Source organism: Labeo rohita, chromosome 25 (assembly GCF_022985175.1).
Source record: "Labeo rohita strain BAU-BD-2019 chromosome 25, IGBB_LRoh.1.0, whole genome shotgun sequence".
NCBI classification, from domain to species: domain Eukaryota; kingdom Metazoa; phylum Chordata; class Actinopteri; order Cypriniformes; family Cyprinidae; genus Labeo; species Labeo rohita.
Window position 1 is genome coordinate 9,369,976 of NC_066893.1, and position 21,564 is coordinate 9,391,539.

The 21,564-nt window shown below is 33.1% G+C and overlaps 1 long non-coding RNA gene across 1 annotated transcript; it reads right to left on the reverse strand.

Moving 5' to 3' along the window:
* Positions 1-7,063: 7,063 nt before the first annotated feature.
* Positions 7,064-20,157, reverse strand: LOC127156328 (uncharacterized). The gene is made up of 3 exons (XR_007825729.1): positions 19,760-20,157; positions 19,611-19,670; positions 7,064-8,212 (listed from the first exon to the last, which is right to left on the reverse strand). It is a non-coding gene; the product is annotated as an uncharacterized LOC127156328 (long non-coding RNA).
* Between the last annotated feature and the right edge of the window lie 1,407 nt (positions 20,158-21,564).

Below are 21,564 nucleotides of genomic sequence, written 5' to 3' on the forward strand. Positions count from 1 at the left end.
TGGTCAGTGTAATCTAAAACTCTTTGTGACATTAAGTTATGAAGATCTTGATTTTTCGTTGAAGGGCGTGTCCGTGGCAGCCTGACAAACTTTGATGTTTTGCCGTGAAACAGGAACTTGTTATAATTCAGGCATAAGATGTCTGATCTGCACCAAAATTCACATGTTTGTCCTGTCCTGAACGCATGCACATGACCATATTGACTTATAGTCATTGCGCCACCTGCTGGCAACAGGAAGGGACATGTTTTACGCTGTAACAAACTCCTCCTTGAGATTTAATGACAACAACATTATATGTGGTCAGTCTAATCTAAAGGCCTTTGTGATGTTAAATTGTGAAGATCTTGAGTTTTCGTTAAAGGGCGTGTCCGTGGTGGCCTGACAAATTTCAATGTTTTGCCATGAAACAGGAAGTTGTTATAATTCAGGCATACAATGTCTGAGATGCACCAAAATTCACATGTTTGATTGGAGTCCTGTCCTGAACACATGCTCATGCCCATATTCAGTTGTAGTCATAGTGCCACCTACTGGCAACAGGAAGTTATGCATTTTAACTCCTAGAGATTTGATGACAACAACATTATGTTTGGTCAGTCTAATCTAAAGGCCTTTGCGATGTTAAATTGCGAAGATCTTGAGTTTTCGTTAAAGGGCGTGTCCGTGGCGGCCTGACAAAGTTTAATGTTTCTCTATGGAAAAAGTTGTTGTTGTATCTCAGCCATACAATGTCTGATAAGAGTCCTGACCTGAACACATCTAAAGGCCAATATTCCGTTATAATCATAGCGCCACCTGCTGGCAACAGGAAATGACTTGTTTTACACTAACTTAGACATGCACTGTCTGATCTGCACCAAACTTTAGTAAGAGTCACGTTTAGTAAGAGTCCTGGCCTGAAGACATCTAAAGGCCAATATTCAGGTATGTCATAGCGCCACCTGTTGGCAGCAGGATATGTCATGCTTTACACTTAAACATGTTCAATCTGCACCAAACTCCTATGTTTTGATAAAAGTCCTGGTCTGAAGACATCTACATGCCAATATTCAGTTATAGTCATAGCGCCACCATCTGGCAAGCAGGAAGTCTGGCACATATAATTGACTTTAACATATTCTTTCTGTATTTAACACTTTAAATACATATTGCTCAGCGTTCGCTGTTTTCCTAAAGCCACCAGGTGCCGGTGAGCCCGAGTGCGAGGGCCCTTTCATCGCTGCTTGCAGTTTTAATTTAAAGTTATAGTTTTGATCAAAGGACATTAACACTTAGCTACTATGAGAGCTTTGTTTAAAGCTAATTGCTAACTGAAGTTACAAGGTGTATAATGTAGCAACCAGTGTGCCAAACCTCGATAGCTGTTTTGTTTAAAGAACAGCTCAAGACCCCTTCAAAACGCCACAACGTCAGAATGAGGGAATAATGGGCGTCCCGCACCTAGCAGCAAAGCACATTAGAACTGTTTAAGTTGTCCCCACAAAGTCACACATTTCAATTATTTCAAAGCGCTCGCCAATTAAAAGCTGCAAACGCGCCTTTTGAATGCAAACGAACACAATTAAAAGTGTTTCAGGAGTGTATTAGAGGAATCAGTTCTGAATTAGTTCTCTGAATACACAAGCCCCCCTCCGTTCCCATCTCCCGGGCCTTTCACTCTCTCAGAAGGACAGAAGCGGAGAGCTCTTTTTGAAGTCCGAGGAGGTTCCTTTCTTTCGGCTTTCCCTCTCTTTTTCCCTCGCCCTATCCTTCAGAGGGAAAGAAGATTGAGTCAGCCTAATCTGCTACTTGTACATTTGAATGTGTGCTGAGAGGAGATGATCCCGGTCGCCTGATAATGGCCCAGGTGCAAAGACACTGGCCGTGGCTAACTTGTTCTCGGCGGGGGCCGTATATCACAGAGGGGCAGCCCACCCTTTGAAGATGCATGCCTGCTTTCAGGAGCTGATTTGTGGCCTGCGGAGGCCAACGCTTTACAGCCCCGCCGGAGAAGAGCTCAAAAGAGTGAGCGGCCCCCCTCGCGGGGACACGGTGCTGCTCGAGAGCCCCTCTTCGCTCGCTCGCCGTCCCGGTTGTGATGAGTTTTAAAGTTAAACAACTTTCCACGGTGAACTTTCAGGCACTTTTTCCTTTCCGGACATCCACTCGCCCTATAACGCAACCTTCGGCTTTGTTTGCGGAAGTCATCGGCGGGGCCGGGAGAGGTGACTTTGTTTGACTTTGGTGACCCGGGCGACAAAACAACAGAGCCCTCTCTCTCTTTTTCTCTCCCACTTTGCTCCAGTGATTTATTTGTCCTCTGCAGTGCCACCTAATGAAGCCAAAGAAAAGAAATTAGCAGAGTGTTGCATAGGCCCCATTGACGGCGTCATTAAAGTGGCCCGGTAAACTGGCTCCCGCATTCCTCTGTTTGTTATTGAGATGGTTATTTACACTGGCCGGACGCAGAGCTAGCTGGCTAACGGACAGGAGGCAGAGCTGCACCATACTTACTTGGCTGGGTGACAACTGGAAAGTCTTGTTTGGAAAGTTTTGGCTCGCTCTGTAGCCATGTTATGAAAATGTTCAATAGTATCGTAACCATAGTTTAACGGCGGAATTTGTAGTAAGACTAGCCAGACTAACCAAATGTAAACAATGGATTTGATGATGGCTTCAGTATAGCAGACAATGGGGTTTGTTATGAAAGTTAGTCAAGTTGTCGGCGCTTATAGCCTTGTGGGCAGAGTGCCGACATATGGCGGAGTTGTGCTTTGGGTGATCCGAGTTCGAATCCCTCCTTGTGGACCTTTCCCGATCCTGTCACCCTCTCAGTTCCTGTCTATGTCCACTGTCCTGTCAAGTTAAAAGTAAAAAGTTGGTTTAGTTGTGAGCGCTGATAACTTTGTGGGTAATGTGGCGATGTTGTCGTCGTTGCGCTTCAGGGTGTCCCGAGTTTGAGTCCCGGCTCTTGGACGTTTTCCAATCTCTCTCTCTCACTTCGCTTCCTGTCTTATATCTGTCCTGTCGAAATAATGGCATAAAATGGCAAAAATAAATCTTAAAAAGTCAAGTAATTAAAGTAATAAAAATACCTGCTATTTGTCAACAATATATACAGTATGTATTCATGTATAAATATTTGGTGTGCTTGAGTGTGGTTGTGTATATATGGATATATATATATATATATAGATTTATACAAATGTATATATATTAAGATTTATTTATAATTTTATATATTTGTTTAGATTTAAATAAATATACATTTTCAAAAATAACCTACAATTTATTTTTTAAATTGGTTTGTTTGATATTATTATTATTATTATTATTATTATTACTTAAAAAAATAAATACATTTATCATAACTTAGTTCATTTGTTAAAAGAAATGAAAAAAAAAATCAAACAAAAAAGCTTGTCACATCTCTCAATACATGCTCTGTAATAAATATTTGTAAATTTATTATGATCAATAAAATAATAATAATAATAATAATAAATATATTTCTTCTGTTAAAATAAATAAATATTATTAAAAGTTTTAATTAAACAAAGAAAGGCTGGTCACACCCCTTGATTTATATAGTACTGTAAATAAATATTTTTAATGCATTATTTTTAATATCATGATTATTAATGTTAGTTTTAATATTGTTAAGTTAAATAGTTTAACAAACAAACAGTTAAACAAACAAATGCAAAAAATATAATAGCATGGGATACAATATGAAGATAATACAGGAATACATATCCAATATCAGACAAAAAATCTAATAATAATAATACTAATAATACTAATAATAATAATAATATGTTAAAATAAAATAAAAATAGTTTTAATTAAGCAAAGAAAGGTCACATCCCTATATTTAAATGGTACTGTAAAAAAAAAAAAAATTAAATGCAGTATTTTTGTTATTTTGAATATTAATTTGTTTTAATAATGTTAAATTATATAATTTAACAAACAAACAAACATAGTTAAAGAAATAAACAAATACATAATAGCATAATATAAAGATAATACAAGAATAAAGCTCATATATCAGACATAAATATGAAAAAAATATTATGATTAATAGTAATAATAATAATAATAATAATAATAATTAATATATTTCTTCTGTTAAAATAAATTAAATATAATTTCAGTTAGGAAAAGAAAGGTCACATCCTTTGATTTATGTAGTATTTTAAATATTTTTATTATTTGAATTATCCATTAGTTTTATTATTGTTAAAATAAATAGTTTAACAAACAAATACATAAAGTATAATAGCATGGGAAGATAATACAGCTCCTATATCAGATACATAAATATGCAAAAATATGTATAACATTTACTGCATTATTATTTTTGTTAAATGCATTTGTTATTATTTGACATGTATTAAATTTAATATGCTTAAATTGCCTAAATAAAGTATGAATCTACATAAGTTTTGACACTATGAATCTTTTTGCTATATAACCATAGCTACTACACTTAGTGTTACTATAGTAAAACCATGGTAAATTTCCATAAGGGTCTACCTAGATAAGGGACAGCAGGTTTACTTTTCCTAACTAGTCTCCTTCAAATACTTAACACATTAGACACATTATTTACAAAAGTTTTTAAATGAATTGGATATATTGTAGGTTCATTAACCTTCTACACTCTTATATTCTGTGTACAGCTGCCAGATTTTATATCAACATAAAAGGTCAGTTTCAGCCAAAACCCAAGCAACAGCCTCATATGGATGAATTCCTCCTTATGTGCCAATAAGTCGTCTTTGAAGAAAGCTGAAACCAACCAGTCAGTCCAGTCGATCCAATTCTAAACCAGAGCTGTGAGTTACGCTTCGCCCTGAGGTCAAGCTCTGAACTGAATGTGCAGAAACTTGTATTTATGTAAATTACACGAAGAAGGGTGGTAAGTGTGACCTTTCTTGACTTTTGAAGATCTGATCGCTATCACAAGTTTGGAAACAGACTGAAACACTACCCACCAACTCCAGATAAGTTATTCATGCATTAATACGGATGAGGTCCGCACAAAGTTAATTGCTTCCGGAAATGCATTTCTCCTTTTAATGGTTTATTAAAAACTATTCGCCTTTTTTTAATTTCATCACATTTCATCATTCGACGCATTTGCAAACTAATTAATACGACCTACATTCTTCTTACGATTGGGCAAGGAAAACGCTCCTCAGAGAACTTTGTGACTTTGGGATTGCGTTGGCAGCGGATCACCGCTCTTGACTTCAGGAATGTGCCATTTCTTGTTTATTAAAGCTTCATTAGCATCTACATGTGTAAACAGATACTGTAACTAACACACATTACCTAAGGGGTCATGGTCATGAGGAGAATATAAAAAATTCAAGACTACAAAATGTGTTTTATATGTGCATAGACTTGCTATTTGACGGTGTTATTTTTACTAGCTGTCCTTATATAACTCAAGGTTTGTAATAACTTGAATAACGAGGCATGTAATCTTAAAAAAGCTTCAACCAAACTACCTTTTTCTTTCATGTAAACACCTTAACTTCACTTAAAAATGAGTATTCCAGGCTAAGTACAAGTTCAATTGACCAACGTTTACATTTCAGAAAAAAATCTAAATTATTCAGCTGACAGCAGAATAAAGTTGCAATGGCAATTTTTAGAGGATTTAAAAGCAGAAATGAGGCTTTTAATTTATAAAAGCAGTTATATTCATTGTTGTGTTCAAATTTGTGTAATATTTGAGCTGTAAAGCTGTTTAAATAATCATTTTTACACTCATTTTGTGGTTTCATGGTTTATGAGTTGTAAAACTGGATATAATTTATCACAGAAAAGGTTAGTAAATGATTTTCACTCTAAAGTAACATATTTTACTCTAAAGCTAATGCATATTTTGTGTCTATGCTTTTGAAACAATACGTATTTTATGTTTATGTACACTGAAAGAAAAATCATTAGGAAATTTGCTAGTAAATTTCACAAATAATTACAAAGAAGTGGCAAGTAACACATTAAATTAACTTTGAAATTTGTAAGTAGAAAGACGGAAATAGTTTTTTTTTTTTTAAAAAACACTTCAAAAATGTTCACACTAAAGTCATGTTAATATGCATATTGTTCATATTTCATGGCTATAATATTTAAATAATAAGTATTTTATGTTTATGTACACTGGGAAAAAATCACTTAGAAATTTGCTAGATATATTTCACAAATAGTTACAAAGAAATGGCAAGTAACACATTAAATTAACCATGAAATTTGTAAGTAAAAAGACAGAAATAGTTTTTTTTTTTAAAAAACATACTCCAAAAATTTTGTAAAACTGGATATAACTTTACACAGAAAATGTTAGTAAAGTACTTTTTCACACTAAAGTCACGTTAATACGCATATTGTTCATATTTCAAGGCTATGCTATTGAAATAATAAGTATTTTATGTTTATGTACACAGAAAAAAAAACACTCAGAAATGTGCTAGTAAATTTCACAAATTATTACGAAGAGAAATTGCAAGTAACACATTAAATTAACCATGAAATTTAAGAAGAAAGACTGAAATTGTACATTTTTAAAAACATACTCCACAAACCTTGTAAAACTGGATATAACTTTACATAGAACATGTTACTAAATGATTTTTATCATAGTAAAGTCACGTTAATACGCATATATTTCACAAATAATTACAAAGAAATGGCAAGTAACACATTAAATTAACCATAAATTTTTTAAGTAGAAAGAATTTTTTTAAAAAATTGTGTAAAAAGAATGAAAGCTTAGTAAATTATTTTTTTAAAATGTTAAAAAAAAAAAAACAATAAAAATGTTTTGTAGACTTTAAAAAATCGCTGGGAAATTTGTAAAACTGCAAAGAAATGGAAAGTAACATTCAATTAACCAAAGAAAAAATAGTATATATTTTTCAAAAATTATTTTTTTTAACACTACACAGAAAAGTTCAAATATTTTTTTTTAATACATTAATATGCATATTGTTTATATTTTGTGGCTATGCTATTGAAACAATAAGTATTTTAATGTTTATGTAGACTGTAAAAAAAATCACTCGGAAATTTCATGAATAATTACAAAGAAATATCAAATAACACATTACATTAACCATGACATTTTTAGGTAGAAAGACTGAAATAGTTACAATAAATTAGTTACAATAAATAATACATTTCACAAATAATTACAAAGAAATGGCAAGTAACCATGAAATTTGCAAGTAGAAAGGCTGAAATAGTTTTTTTTTTTTTTAAACATATTTTAAAAATCTTGTAATACCTACAGAGAAAAGGTTAGTAAATGATTTTTTTCACACTACGTCATGTTAATATGCATATTGTTCATATCTTGTGGCTATACAATTGAACAATAAGTATTTTACTTTTATGTACACTGAAATAAAAAAAAAAAACTAATTAGAAATTTGCTAATAAATTTCACAAATAATTACAAAGAAATGGCAAGAAACACATTAAATTAACCATGAAATTTGTAAGACTGAATGGTTTTTAAACATACTCCAAATATCTTTGTTTTATTAATAAAAAAAAAAAAAAAAAAAAAAAAAAAAATCATGTTTTACTGTGTATTGGCCTCCATTGTAAGTGCATAAATGTAACCCAGATCGCTGCTTTTTAACAAAAGGAGGAAGTTAATTAGTGTGGAAATCAACATGACATCACACATTTTGCCGATTGAGTTTAACTAGAATATTCCTTTATCTTCAAAACATTGCAGAGCTCAGTTGTCCATTCCAGGACAAGCGGTTTTCCCAGAGGAATGGGTTTCCGTGTATTACACATGCCACTGATCCAAGGCCAGCCGCTGACTTCCTCCGAATCGGAATTAATTACTCGCTTCGCACGGGAAGCGGGGTTGAGAGTGGAGATCTTTAGAAGTCTGGTCTTTCTTCCCAAACTGCCCCATGGACTTGCAGATGGTTTCGGTGAGTGGCTCTTTCCCGTGGAGAGTAATCTCACCGGGGACTCTGTCGCAGCGCTAGGCTGCACCAATACAGTCTCCATTCGCAGACGTTTCAAAACAGCCATGGGGGAGGTTGGTGACTTAACATAAATTAGACCACCAGGGAATGCAGAGATCTTGCTCTGAAGAAGGGTAATATTGAGAGAGAACGCAACACTCGGAAAGCTTTCGGATCCAGGATGTTACGAAGAAGGTCATGGGTTCGAATCCCAGGGATAAAAATGTCTGATGAGAATAAATGTAAATGGGTCAGTGACAGACAAGAGTAAAAGGGAAAAAAACTTTATACTTTATTTAAGTCAAGCTCTTAGAAACTGTATTCATGTTGGTTTTGTATTGTTTTTAACAGTTATACCATCAGAAAGCTTACAACTGTGGTAAATAGCAATATATTTTCCTTACATCTTGAATCCATGTTTGTATATGTATCTTGTTCATTAATTTAGGAAAGTTTTTAAAATACATTTTTTCAAAATGAAAAGTATTTTTTCTAAATATCATCAATTTTAATTCATAAATATGAGTAGGTATGAGTCTGTCATGTGAAATTTTACAGCCTCAAATGAGCTTTCCCTGTCACAATAAGGTCATTGTTACTGTACACTGTAAAAAAATTGTTGAGTCAACTTAAAATAATTTGTTCCTTGCTACCTTAAAAGTTTAAGTTTAGTCAACTCACATAAGTTTAGTCAACTTGAAATGTTAAGTAGTGCTAAGTTACAACTTAGATATTTGTATTGACTAAACTTAAAATTTTAAGGCAGCCAGGTAACAAATTATTTTAAGTTGAAGCCACATTTTTTTACAGTGTATTTTATACATTTTTGTATTTTTGAAGAATTTAATCAATTAGAGGGGGAAAAAAGGTAATTGACCTCAGTTTTAGCCCAGATGAAGTACAAAGACAAAAAAATGTCATATAAAATCAAACATTAAATACACATTCTTATCATGATATTCATAACAATATATTTTTAAGAATTGATTAACTTTGAGCCAGTGTTATTTTAGTATCTATCTATCTATCTATCTATCTATCTATCTATCTATCTATATATATATATATATATATATAGTTCTGCAATAAATACATTTATTTATTTATTGGTATTTTGATTTATTTTATTGTTTTTTTGTTTTATTTAAAGTTTTAGTAATTATGTTTTTTTTAGGTTTTGTAGTAGGTTTTGTTTCTTTTTTTTTTTTTTTTTTTTTTTTTAAATATGTCTGTTTGGTATTTAAGTCGATTTGAGTTTCAGTTATTTTACTATATAAAGTAAAACTATATGTCTGTATGTTTTTTATTTAAGTTTTTTTTAAGTTTAAAAAAAAAAGTTTTTTATATTTTATTTTATTTGGTCAACCCCCTGACCCCTAAAAAATTTTGTGTAACCTCATGAAATCAACTTTATTCAGTCTTTTAAAATTCTATTTAAATTAATTTAGATATTACCAAATGAAATATATTTTTACCCAACAACCTGTTTTTGTTCAAGTAGCTAAACTGTTAGAGCATAGCTCTAGTAATGCCAAGGTTGCAGGTTCGATTCCCAGGAAGTTTTTATTTTACAGTTTTAGTCATTTTGTTTTGTGTTTTTGTCATTTTTAGTAGTTTTTTTTTTTTTTTTTTTTTAATATGTCTGTTTAGTTAAGTCTGTTTAGTTTTAGTTTCAGTTATTTTAGTATATGAAGTTAAACTAAATTACAATGAAGAATGTTAGCTTGGCAGCTGTCTAAATTAAAATAATAATAATAATAATAAAAATACATCATTTTTTTTTTTTTTTTTTTTAATAGATTTTATTTGGTCTTATTTCACTATAATAACCCTGGTCAACCCCTAAAAATATGTTTGTTCGTCTAACCTCATGATATCAGCTTGAGTCAGTCATTTTAAATTATATTTAAATGAATTTAGAAATTACCAAATGAAGTCTATTTTTACCCAACAAGCTGTTTTTGTTCAAGTAGCTCAGCTGGTAGAGCATAGCTTTAGTAATGCCAAGGTTGCAGGTTTGATTCCGAGGGGAAAAAAAATGTAGTTACAGTTTTAGTAATTTTGTTGTGTGTTTTGTTGTCATTTTAAGTAGTTTTTTTTTTTTTTTTTTTTTTTTTTTTTTTTTTTTTTTTTTAATGTTTGGATTTTATGTTGGTTTGTTATTTTAGTATATAAAGTTAAACTAAATTAAAATGAATAATATTGCTTTGACAGCTGGCTTAAAAAATGTAAAAAAATAAAATAAAATAAAAAAGGTTAAATGTAAAAAAAAGTGTGCATATATATTTTATTTGGTCTTAGTTGATTATAATAACCTTGGTTGACCCCTAAAAATATTTTTGTTTGTCTAACCTCAGCTTGATTCAGTCATTTTAAATGATATTTAAATTAATTTAGAAATTACCAAATTAAGTATATTTTTACCCAGCAACCTGTTTTTGTTCAAGTAGCTCAAATGGTAGAGCATAGCTTTAGTAATGCCAAGGTTGCAGGTTTGATTCCCAGGAAAAAAAAAAAAATTTTGTTACAGTTTTAGTAATTTTGTTGTGTGTTTTGTTGTCATTTTAAGTTTTTTTTTAATGTTTGGATTTTATGTCGGTTTGAGTTTCAGTTATTTTAGGTTTAAAGTTAAACAAAAATAAATGAAGAATATTGCCTGGACAGCTGGCTTGAAAAAATGTAAAAAATAAATAAATAAATAAATAAATTGTAAAAATAAAATAAAAAAGGTTTTAAAATAAAATAAAATAAAAAAGTCTTAGTTGATTATAATAACCTTGACTGACCCCTAAAAATATTTTTGTTTGTCTAACCTCAGCTTGATTCAGTCATTTTAAATGATATTTAAATTAATTTAGAAATTACCAAATTAAGTATATATTTACCCAAAAGCCTGTTTTTGTTCAAGTAGCTCAAATGGTAGAATGTAGCTTTAGCAATGCCAAGGTCACAGGTTTGATTCCCAGGTAATGTACATACTGATCTAAATGTACGCTTGAAATAAGCTGTCTATCAAATACCATTTTTTTCTCATCATTTTTTAAATGATTTAATTTGAGTAATTCATCCACACCTGGTCCCACTGTACCATATTTCTATGCCGACCATGAACAGATGCGATTCTTCTGTCACCTAAAGACAGGATTAACGACGCTCTGTTTGTTATTTTGTTTGTTTGTTAATAGCTGGACCTTGGCCGTGTTTGCAGTGAGGCGCTGATGAGAGTCTCTGACTCTGAAGAGGACACTTCAAGTGTGATTAACAGTGGAGGAACGCGGAGAGCTGCGGCGGCTGCTAATTAACCCTGCATTGTGCTCGGCCGACAAAGAGACAAAAGAATAAAGTCGAATTTGAATGCGGCAGATTATCACGATAACAAAAGACAAAGTAGTCGATCGTGCTCTTGACGGGGAATTTTCACACTGATCGTCACAACATGGGATTGGATCAAAGACCGATGGAGTTACATTAGCGGGACAATGGGGCCTTGTTATTCGACAACAAGAGGCATCAATCTGCATGTCACAGGGGCCCATTTTAGTCAACTATCAGCTTCCTCTGCTGTTGAATACAGTGTGGTAGATTTCAAATGTACAACGATGAAGCCCAGGGGCTGATGGATGTTTCTTAGCACTTGACGGATCTCATATTGCATGTTTCCACAGTGGTTTTAACTGGTTTTGCTTCAGGGCCCACATCAAGTGGTGACAGTTTATTGTACAAATGTAACAAGAATGTATAAATATTACCACAAACCGCTAAGTAAAAAAACGTGATTTTAGAAATTCTGTGTTTTTGACCATTTAATGAAAGTCAGTGGTGTCCAAAACAACTTTTCAATATATGGACTAAAAACATTGAAACAAAGTAGAAAGAAAGAAAGAAAGTCATTCAATCTGTCCATGTTAACATTAGCATTTAGCATTTAAAGGATTAATTCACTTCCAAAATAAATAAAAAAAATCCTGATAATTTACTCACCCCCATGTCATCCAAGACTGCCATGTCTTTCTTTCTTCGGTCAAAAAGAAATTAAGCTTTTTGAGCACAACATTCCAGGATTTCACCAGTTTCAACGTAAAAACTTAAGTTTAGCAGCTGCCTTAAAATTTTATGTTAAATCAACTTAAAAGTACAAGTCATTTCAACTCATGAGTTAAATCAACTTAAAAGTCCAAGTCCTTTTAACTCACTTTATTGTAGTGAGTTGAAATGACTTGTAGTTTAAAGTTGATTTAACTTAAAATTTGAAGACAGCTGCTGAACTTAAGTTTTTAAGTTGAAATTGGTGAAAACGTTCTACAGTGTACTTTTTAACCACAAATGCTTGTCTTGCACTAGCTTGAAATCACGCAATACGTCAACCTGATCTCATGACGAAAACGTACCTGTGGGAACTTTTTTGCAAGATGCGAAATACGTTTGTCACCATGTACGTTACGTGACATTTTCGATGTGAAGTGTCCACTGAGTAGTGCTAAAAGAGTGTTCTTTTTTTTCCCCCCTGAAACAGATGAATGTACATATGGTACATTTTATGTGACGTTCGTCTTCTATGTGTCACCGCAGTTCTTACTTGAAATGTCCGTTGAGTGGCGCTATAACTCTAATGCTTCATGACGTTTTAAAATAACGTACTATCTGTACTACACCTAAACCTACCCAAAAGTATGAACAAAAGCGAATGTGCATGCCGTTTTAGCTTGTTTTTCGATCTCTCATCTTTCAGCTCTTTCATCATGAGTCATGTTGTTCACAGGATTCGTACCCAAGAATTCCACATCCTAAGTCCAGTTCCACCCTGGCTGAGCTACCTAAACAACCTTCTTATGTCCGGAAAGAGAAACATATGGAGCTGTAATCATAACTGTGTATGAAAATAATTCATACACCTCTACGGCCTCTAGTGTTCATTTCTGTTGGAAACTGCAGTGATATGTACTTATTAGTACGCATTTCGTGTCTTCCGAAAAAAGTTCCCACAGGTACGTTTTCGTCATGAGATCAGGTAGCATTATGTAGTCAGGTTGGAAAGGTCATGTGTGATGTAGGTGGAAGTACCAACCCAGTGTTTACAATGCAAATGTGCAAAAAAAGTCAAAGTCCCTTTACAAAAAAGGTAAAATAGCGATTTCGGGCAATTTTGTAGTTTGAGGAGAAAATGAGATGGAGTTTTTTGCCCTACGCTACATTTTTTAAACCGAAGTACACAAATGAAAACGTGATTACGTAATGCGTGAAGTCGTAGATGCGCATCGCAGAGCTAGTGCAAGATAAGAATTTGTGGTTAAAAAGTATATAAATTTTATTTTATTTTTTTTTAGGAAATGATCAATCGTTCCGCTAGATAAGACTATTATTCTTTGGCTGGGATCATGTACACTGTAAAAAATAAAAAAACACAATTTGTTGAGTCAGCTTAAAATAATTTGTGCTGCTGGCTTAAAATTTTAAGTTCAGTCAACTAAAATAATTTTATTCAACTTGAAATGTTAAGTTGTACTAAGTAACAACTTAGATATTTGTGTTTGCTAAACTTAACAGATGGCTAAGTAACCCAGCCGCCTTAAAATTTTAAGTTAATTCAACTCAAATATCTAAGTTGTCACTTAGTATAATTTAACATTTCAAGTTGAATAAACTTTTTTTGACTTGACTGAATTTAAAATTTTAAGGCAGCCAGGTTACAAATTATTTTAGGTTGACTCAACAAATTGTTTTTTACAGTGTAGAGCCCTTTGAAGCTGCATTGAAACTGCAATTTGGACCTTCAACCCACTGATCCCCATTGAAGTCCACTATATGAAGAAAAATCCTGGAATGTTCCCCTCAAAAACCTTAATTTTTTGCGACTCAAGAAAGAAAGATTTACAAGTGCTCATTGTTAAAAAAAGTGGAAACTGCAGTGGTATGTACTTATTGGTACGTGTTTCGCATCTTGCGAAAAAGTTCCCACAGGTACATTTTCGTCACGAGATCAGGTAGCATTACGTAGCCACGATGAAAAAGTCACGCATGATGTAGGCAGCAGTACCAACCCAGTGTTTGCAAAGCAAACATGCAAAAAACGTCAAACGGCCTTTACAAAAAGGTAAAACAATGATGTTGGATGAAATTTGAAGACTCGCATTGCAGACAGAGTGCAAGATAAGCATTTGTGGTTAAAAACAATATAACAGCAAATATTTATTTAGAAAATGACCAGTCGTTTCGCTAGATAAGACCCTTATTCCTCGGCTGGGATCACGTAGAGCCTTTGGAAGCTGCACTGAAACTTCTGGCTCCCATTGAAGTCCACTATATGGAGAAAAATCCTGGAATGTTTTCCTCAAAAACCTTTCTTTCGACTGAAGAAAGAAAGATGCGAACATCTTGACATGGGGTTGAGTAAATTATCTTTTGCGACCATACAGTTGAAAAGTTCTCATTTATTCTTCTCGAAAATGAGTGTAGGATAGAGTTGCATAGATTCTGTAACTATAATCCAACAACCTTTTCCATCCAGCAATTACCAGTGACTTCCTATGTGTGTAATGAATCTCAAAGCCCCATTGGTGCCGTGACCCGGACCAAAAAAGAAGAGAAATACCAAGAGATAAAAGCATACAGAGACAGCTGCTGTCAAAGCACACTTTCCAGCTACGGTACTCGCCCCCACCCCATAGTAGGCCCCCCTAACACTACTAATCAGCATCATCCCTTCTCACCCCTGGACATAGCCCTCAGCTCTCCCAGCCTCCCTCCCGCACCTATGCCGCCCCGCCGGCCTTTGAAGTGGCGGCACGGGGTGTGAGTTACAGCGGCTGAATCACAGATAAGATCTATGGTGATAGATTAGCTTGTCGCAGCAGGGGAAATAGCGAGGATACTAAAAAATCCACAGAGGCTGTTACTGTCCTAACATATTTAACGCCTTGCAGCGAAAGACCCTTCAGCACCCAAACACCCGAGTGCCAAATCTGCTAGCTCCCATCATTAAAAGGAGATGTTTATGTTTGCGGTTAAATGAGCTTTGACAGAGAAAGAGAGAGGGAGAAGAAAACAGTGAGAGGTTAAGCTATACCAGATATTTTATTATTACAATTATTTTTTTAGCAAGATTTCTCTCTCTCCCTAAATAATATTATTTTACATTATATTTTAGAATTAAGTATTATTATATAATTATTATTTTTAATATTTGATTTTTTTTTTTTTTAATTCGATTGAAATATGTGACACTGGACCACAAAATCAGTCTTAAGTAGCACAGGTATATTTGTAGCAATAGCCAAAAATACATTGTATGTGTCCAAATCATCTTTTTTATGCCAAAAATCATTAGGATGTTAAGTAATGATCATGAAGATGTTTTGTAAATTTCCTACTATAAATATATCAAAACTTAAGTTTTGATTAGCAATATGCATCGCTAAGAACTTAATTTGGATAACTTCATATTTTCTCAATTTTTATTGATTGATTGATTTATGTTTTTATTTGTTTTATTTCTAATTTATTTATTTATTTATTTGTTTGTTTGTTTGTTTTGCACCCTTAGATCACAGATTTTCAAATAGTTGTATCTCGACCAAATATTGTCCTATCCTAACAATCCATAAATCAATCAATGGAAAGCTTACTTATTTATTCAGCTTTCAGATGATGTATAAATCTTAATTTCGAAAAATTGACCCTCATGACCAGATGGTCCAGAGTCGCATATATACATTTCTAGTCTATATATTCAGGTCTATATATATATATATATATATATATATATATATATATATATATATTTTTTTTTTTTTTTTACAAAGATTTTGGTCAATATTATTATTTCACATTATATTTATTATTTTATTATTATTATATTTGTATATAATGTAGTATTATTATTTAAATCTAATGTCTTTTTTATTTAAATCTAATGTCTAGTATTTTTATTGAAATATATACATTTCTAGTTTGTATATTCTGATCTATTCTGGTGTATGTATAGTTTGTAATATTTACATATATATATATATATATATATATATATATATATACACACACACACACATAATGTAAAAACTATCTTTCATAAAAAAAATAATAAAACTGTATAAATAAAAGATGTTTTTATAAAAGCTTTATATATCTATGTATATCTATGTATAATATCTTATTACCAATATCTTTAAATTATGCCCATAATTAATCTGGTTAAGGTCTTTACATCAGTACATCAACAAATCTAGGACCGTGTAAGATTTACCAGTAATTTTAATATTTTCCAAAAAGGTTTTTTCATATGTAACATGGTCCGTATTTTATTTATTTATTTTTTTATGTGACAACTCAACATTTAAGAGAAATACCTTGTTCTTGAAAACAGTTTTTGCATAATCTTGGATTAATCTTGGATTGCAGTGTGGATATCGTATGTTTGCTTGTTTACCACACAGCTATTAAAAAATGTAATGATACTGGGATCTTGGGTTTTGGAGATATAATATAATACTTAAAAAAAGAAAAAAAATTAAGGCAGTATTCTACAAAATGACAAAATCAAGACAGCAATTAAAATGTACCCAATATAAAAAGAGGTTATATACCTAATTATAACTACACAACTACACTACAGCGAGCTCACTGCACAGACATGCTGGTTTTCATAACCGCAATAACCTGGAGTCTTGCCAAACAGCTATTGTCCTCCAAAACAAACAGCGCTGAACAACACTAAACGCCACAGCCGAGCCCCCCGCACGTTTGCTCTCCAATTTGCGTCAAAACTGAAATTTAACATCGTGGGCTGTTGGCCAGAATCAGCCGAGATGGAATAATATTTGGAGAATACATGGGGGGAAAACACTCGGGCTTCTGATTGGTGGCGTGGAATGCTGAGGCCCAGACTGACAGAGCCGAAGCCTGAAGCGTGATGAATAGGAGGAGGAAAAACTCATGCTGGGCTCTGTCTGAACCTGCGCAGCCCTGCAGAGTCTGGAGGCTTCGGCGTGTCTTCACTTTTGTTAGATGTTCGAAGTGTCAGAACATATGTTAATTTATGGGCTCTCTTATTGAACATGGGAACAACAATTCTCGAAGCGCTTCAAAACAACTGGGGATTCAAAATGGAAACTCTTCCTACAGCTAATATCGCAAGATTTTCACAGAGGCTATAATTAATATCACCGTGAGGTGACACGGCGTGATAAATTAGGTGCAAAGCAGTGAATTCAAACAAATGTGCTTTGAGACTGCTGTTCGGTTGACCCCGTGAACTGGTAAGACAGGACAGCCTCCGCTCAGGTGAAAGTAGAGACCTTTAAAAACTAAGATCCCGGCTAATGGTTCCTGTTATCACCTTCCTGAGACAATACGCATCCTTATCTTGAATAACAATTAGGATCTCTTTTACTGCCCCTGCTATGCTAAGTTAGCCCCATTAACACTAACAGGGAGGAAATGCGTTTAACATCTTAATAAGTTAAGAGACCAGGTGCAACCGAATGGAGGAAACTCAAGATAATATCTGTCATGATTTTAAATCATGAGGAAAAAGCAAGTAATATTTAATTCAACATGAAACAAACATATCGGACCACTGAAGCTGCCAATGACCAGCCAGAATAATATAATATAATATAATTATTGCAGTCTACTTAATTTATTCATAATAAATGCATTAATAACAAAGGAAAATATATGTAATATTTAAATTTATATCAGTGTATCAATTTGATTTATCAACATGATGATATAATATAATATTATATTATATTATATTAAATAATATAATACATTGTAATACAATAGTGTATGCGTGTGTGCCTAAGTTAATATCTAAATATGTTGATATTCATGCAATATTTCATCAAAAAAGACAAGTCAGAATAATGCAGTATAATGTAATATAATATAATAATATAGTATAACTATTTTAGTCAATTTAATTTAATCATAATTAAGGAAAAACATGTAAAACATAATTTATATCAATATATCAATTTATTTTGTCAACATGAGAATATATAATATAATATAATATTATATTATATATTGTAATATAATAGTGTGTGTGTGTGTCAATAATATCTGTTTATATTCTATATATATATATATATATATATATATATGTGTGTGTGTGTGTGTGCGTGTGCAATTATATAAAAATGTTTTTATAAATAAAAAAATAAAAAGCTTTTTTATAGAATATATATCATAATATGTCATAATAAAAGATTATTCTATTCTATATGTCCTGTGTGGGTAGATAGATAGATAGATAGATAGATAGATAGATAGATATTACATTATAAAATTCTAAATAGGCAAAAATAGTTATCACTTTTAGTGTACATATTTAGTTATTTTCATTTTGCATGTATTATTCCTTAGCAACGTATTTTAAATCAGAATCAATGTGTTTTTTTTTTCTTTTATTTCATATTTTCTTCAGCTACATTATAAATATTTACTTTTCCCTCTAATTCTATAGGAATCCGGTCCTGCCCCACATTCAGCTCCTAGCCTCAGCAGAGTAGAAAATGTGAGACGCCTCCCACTGACATAATTTGTTTCACAGTTACTGCCCACCAGCATGAATCAGATGTTGACATTCTAATTTCATGCACACACGGGTGTTCAACCCCAACCCCACTGTCTGTGGTGTCCATCGTACCTGGAAACAAGCGTCTGAGACCAGCCTGACCCCCACCGGAGGGGTCCACTGACTCTCTGACGCTTGTCCTATAATGAGATTATTTATATGAACCCAAACATAAAGATATAGGCCTATGGAAGTGACATAAGAAGCCCTTCTTACGAAATTAGCATTGTATATGTTTATATATTATGAAATTTTATTTATTTAATGATGCAATTTATTTTTATTTGTTTATTTACTTATTAGTTTATTAGTTATGCCTCCTATAGTACTGTAACAATGGGTCAGGCCTACCTCATATTAAACCAGTCTTTTTTGCTAAGCATGCACCGAGTGTATACATATATTTGTTTATTGCAGTTGTTTTTAGTAAAAATCAACGTGTGGCTGCAAAGTAGAAAGAAAAATAGCCATCAGCAAAGCATAAACACACATCGGTTCCTCCTTCAGCGGTGCTGTTTGTCACATTTGCAGAGTAAACTGGATGCAACTTTTGCTTAGCGTCGATTAATTTTTACGCTTTTACAAACAGTATTTTGACAGCCCATAATATGCGTGGAAACATGAGGAGTGCGGAGCTGAACCAAAATCTGGCCTCATTCTGTCAGTGCAGACCTTCGGAGAACTCCAGGTATAGGCTAAGCTATTGCAGATAAGACTTATGTAGCGTTTATGAAGAACCTGTGCTTCAGTATTTGTGGAGATGTTACAACCAAACTTGTATTGATTTACATCCTATGGGATATAAAATTATTGGTTTAACGAAGTATTTTTTGTCTGTTTGGCCTCAAAGTATACACAACAACAACGTGCTAATACGTTACCTTTGTTGAAAAAGTTACTATCGGACTTGTTTTGATTTACATCATCGTTATTTTTCCCAAATTCAACCCTTTGGGATATTATCAGTTTAGCGAATTGTTTGCCGCCATTTACCCTCAAACCATCCATGATACCTGACACAACACCACACCACCGTGTTCGCGAGTTACCTTTGTTGATGAAGAAGAGCTGATTTGATTTACATCCTGTCAGTTCTCCCATATTTAACCCTTTGGGATATAAAATTTTAGGTTTAACGAAGTGTTGGGCACTGTTTGCCTTCAAACTATACACAACAACAACAGCCTTAATGCGTTACCTTTGTTGAAGAAGTTAAAAACTTGTTTTGGGTATCGTCCTGTCAGTTTTCCAAATGTAACCCTATTATTGGTTTAGCAAATTGTTTGCCGCCATTTACCTTTAAACCATCCATGATATCTGACACAACACCTCACCACCGTGTTTACGAGTTAGCTTTGTTGGTAAAGAAAACCTGTCTTGATTTACATCCTGTCAGTTTTCCCAAATTTAACCCTTTGATATATAAAATTGCTGGTTTAGCGAACTGTTCGGCGCTATTTGCCGTCAGACCGTTAATGAAACTCCAACAACACAGGCCTGTTTTAATTTACATCCTGTCAGTTTTCCCAAATTTAACCATTTGGGATATAACATAGTTGATTTAGCAAACTGTTTCGTCAGAGTTGATTTAGCGAACTGTTTTGTCAGACCTTTAACGAAACACAACAACAACATGTTTATTAGCTAACCTTTACCTTTGTTGGTGAAGAAGTTTAAACCAGACCTGTTTTGATTTTCATCCTGTCAGTTTTATCAAATATAATCCTTTGTAATATAAAATGATTGGTTTAGCGAATCGTTTGCCTTCAAACCGTCGATGCCTGTCACAACACCCCCGTGTTTACCTTACCTTTGCTGACTGAGTCCAAGTTCACCTCTCATCGTGCAAAACAAATGAAGTCATTCGAGTTCAGCAAAAGCCAAAAATCAACCAAAGTTCTGTCAAACGGATTTGACTTATTGCTCGACAATAAACAGCCGTCCACTGTCCATTTCATCTCTCTCCGCTGGAGGTTAAGTCGAGTTTATTACTGACGCCTCGGCCGGCGTGCATTAAGCAAATCATAAATTATGCATGCTAATTACCTTGGGCTCCCACTGTAATGAATTCTTTTAATTAAACTACCACATTGTGGTTTTGCGTGGCACGCTCTATATTTTATCCCCCCTGCCTAGGATGACCTTCTTCTTTGTAGGAGTGGATCATGTAGTGGATGGTTGGGGGGGCATCGTTTTGTCTTTGCTTACACAACAGAGTTCACGTCGGTGTTAATGAACAGAGAAAAAGCCCACTCGAAGACAACTGAGGCCTTCGTTATTACGAGCCCTGAAATCACAACAAGCTAATGCTGCTGCTCTCCAGCATAATGTGAGACGGTGAACGACTTGTCTGACTGTTGATTTGAAGAGGTTAGACAACTGACACGAGTTCAGATGTGTGCTACATGCCAATGCGTGGAAATATAATGCTATTTTATTTTGTTTTAGAAATGGTATCAGCATTTTCATATATTATATTACATTCACTCCATAGTTTTTTTTAGTTATCAGACAGAATTTTTGTGTAAAAGCTTACAGGATTTACATCTGTATGACAGCTAAATGGGCTGGGATTGTATCTGTTATTAAAACAGTTATTTTAAGTAGTTTATTTTATCTGTTATTTCAAGTCCTTAAAACCGTAACATATTACACTTTTATTGGACATATGATAAATAATATTTAAGGAATACAGAAATTATATTTGCTAACCCAAATTGGTTTAGCAGCACTGCAATCGTTTTTTGTTTTGTTTCTTTCTAAAAGAAACGTTTTTATAGGTTAGTAATAAATTTGTAAATTAAAATAACAATAATGAAATAAATACAATAGTAATTAACTGTAAATTAATAAGAATAATGCATTTGCTTCAGTAAAGCTATTTATCTTTTTAAAGCTACTGAATTTCTGTAAAACATTCCTGTTGATTTACACTTTTCATCTTTAAATAAAATTAAGAAAACCTTAATGAAATTTTTAGACATTTTATTTTACTTCTGTATA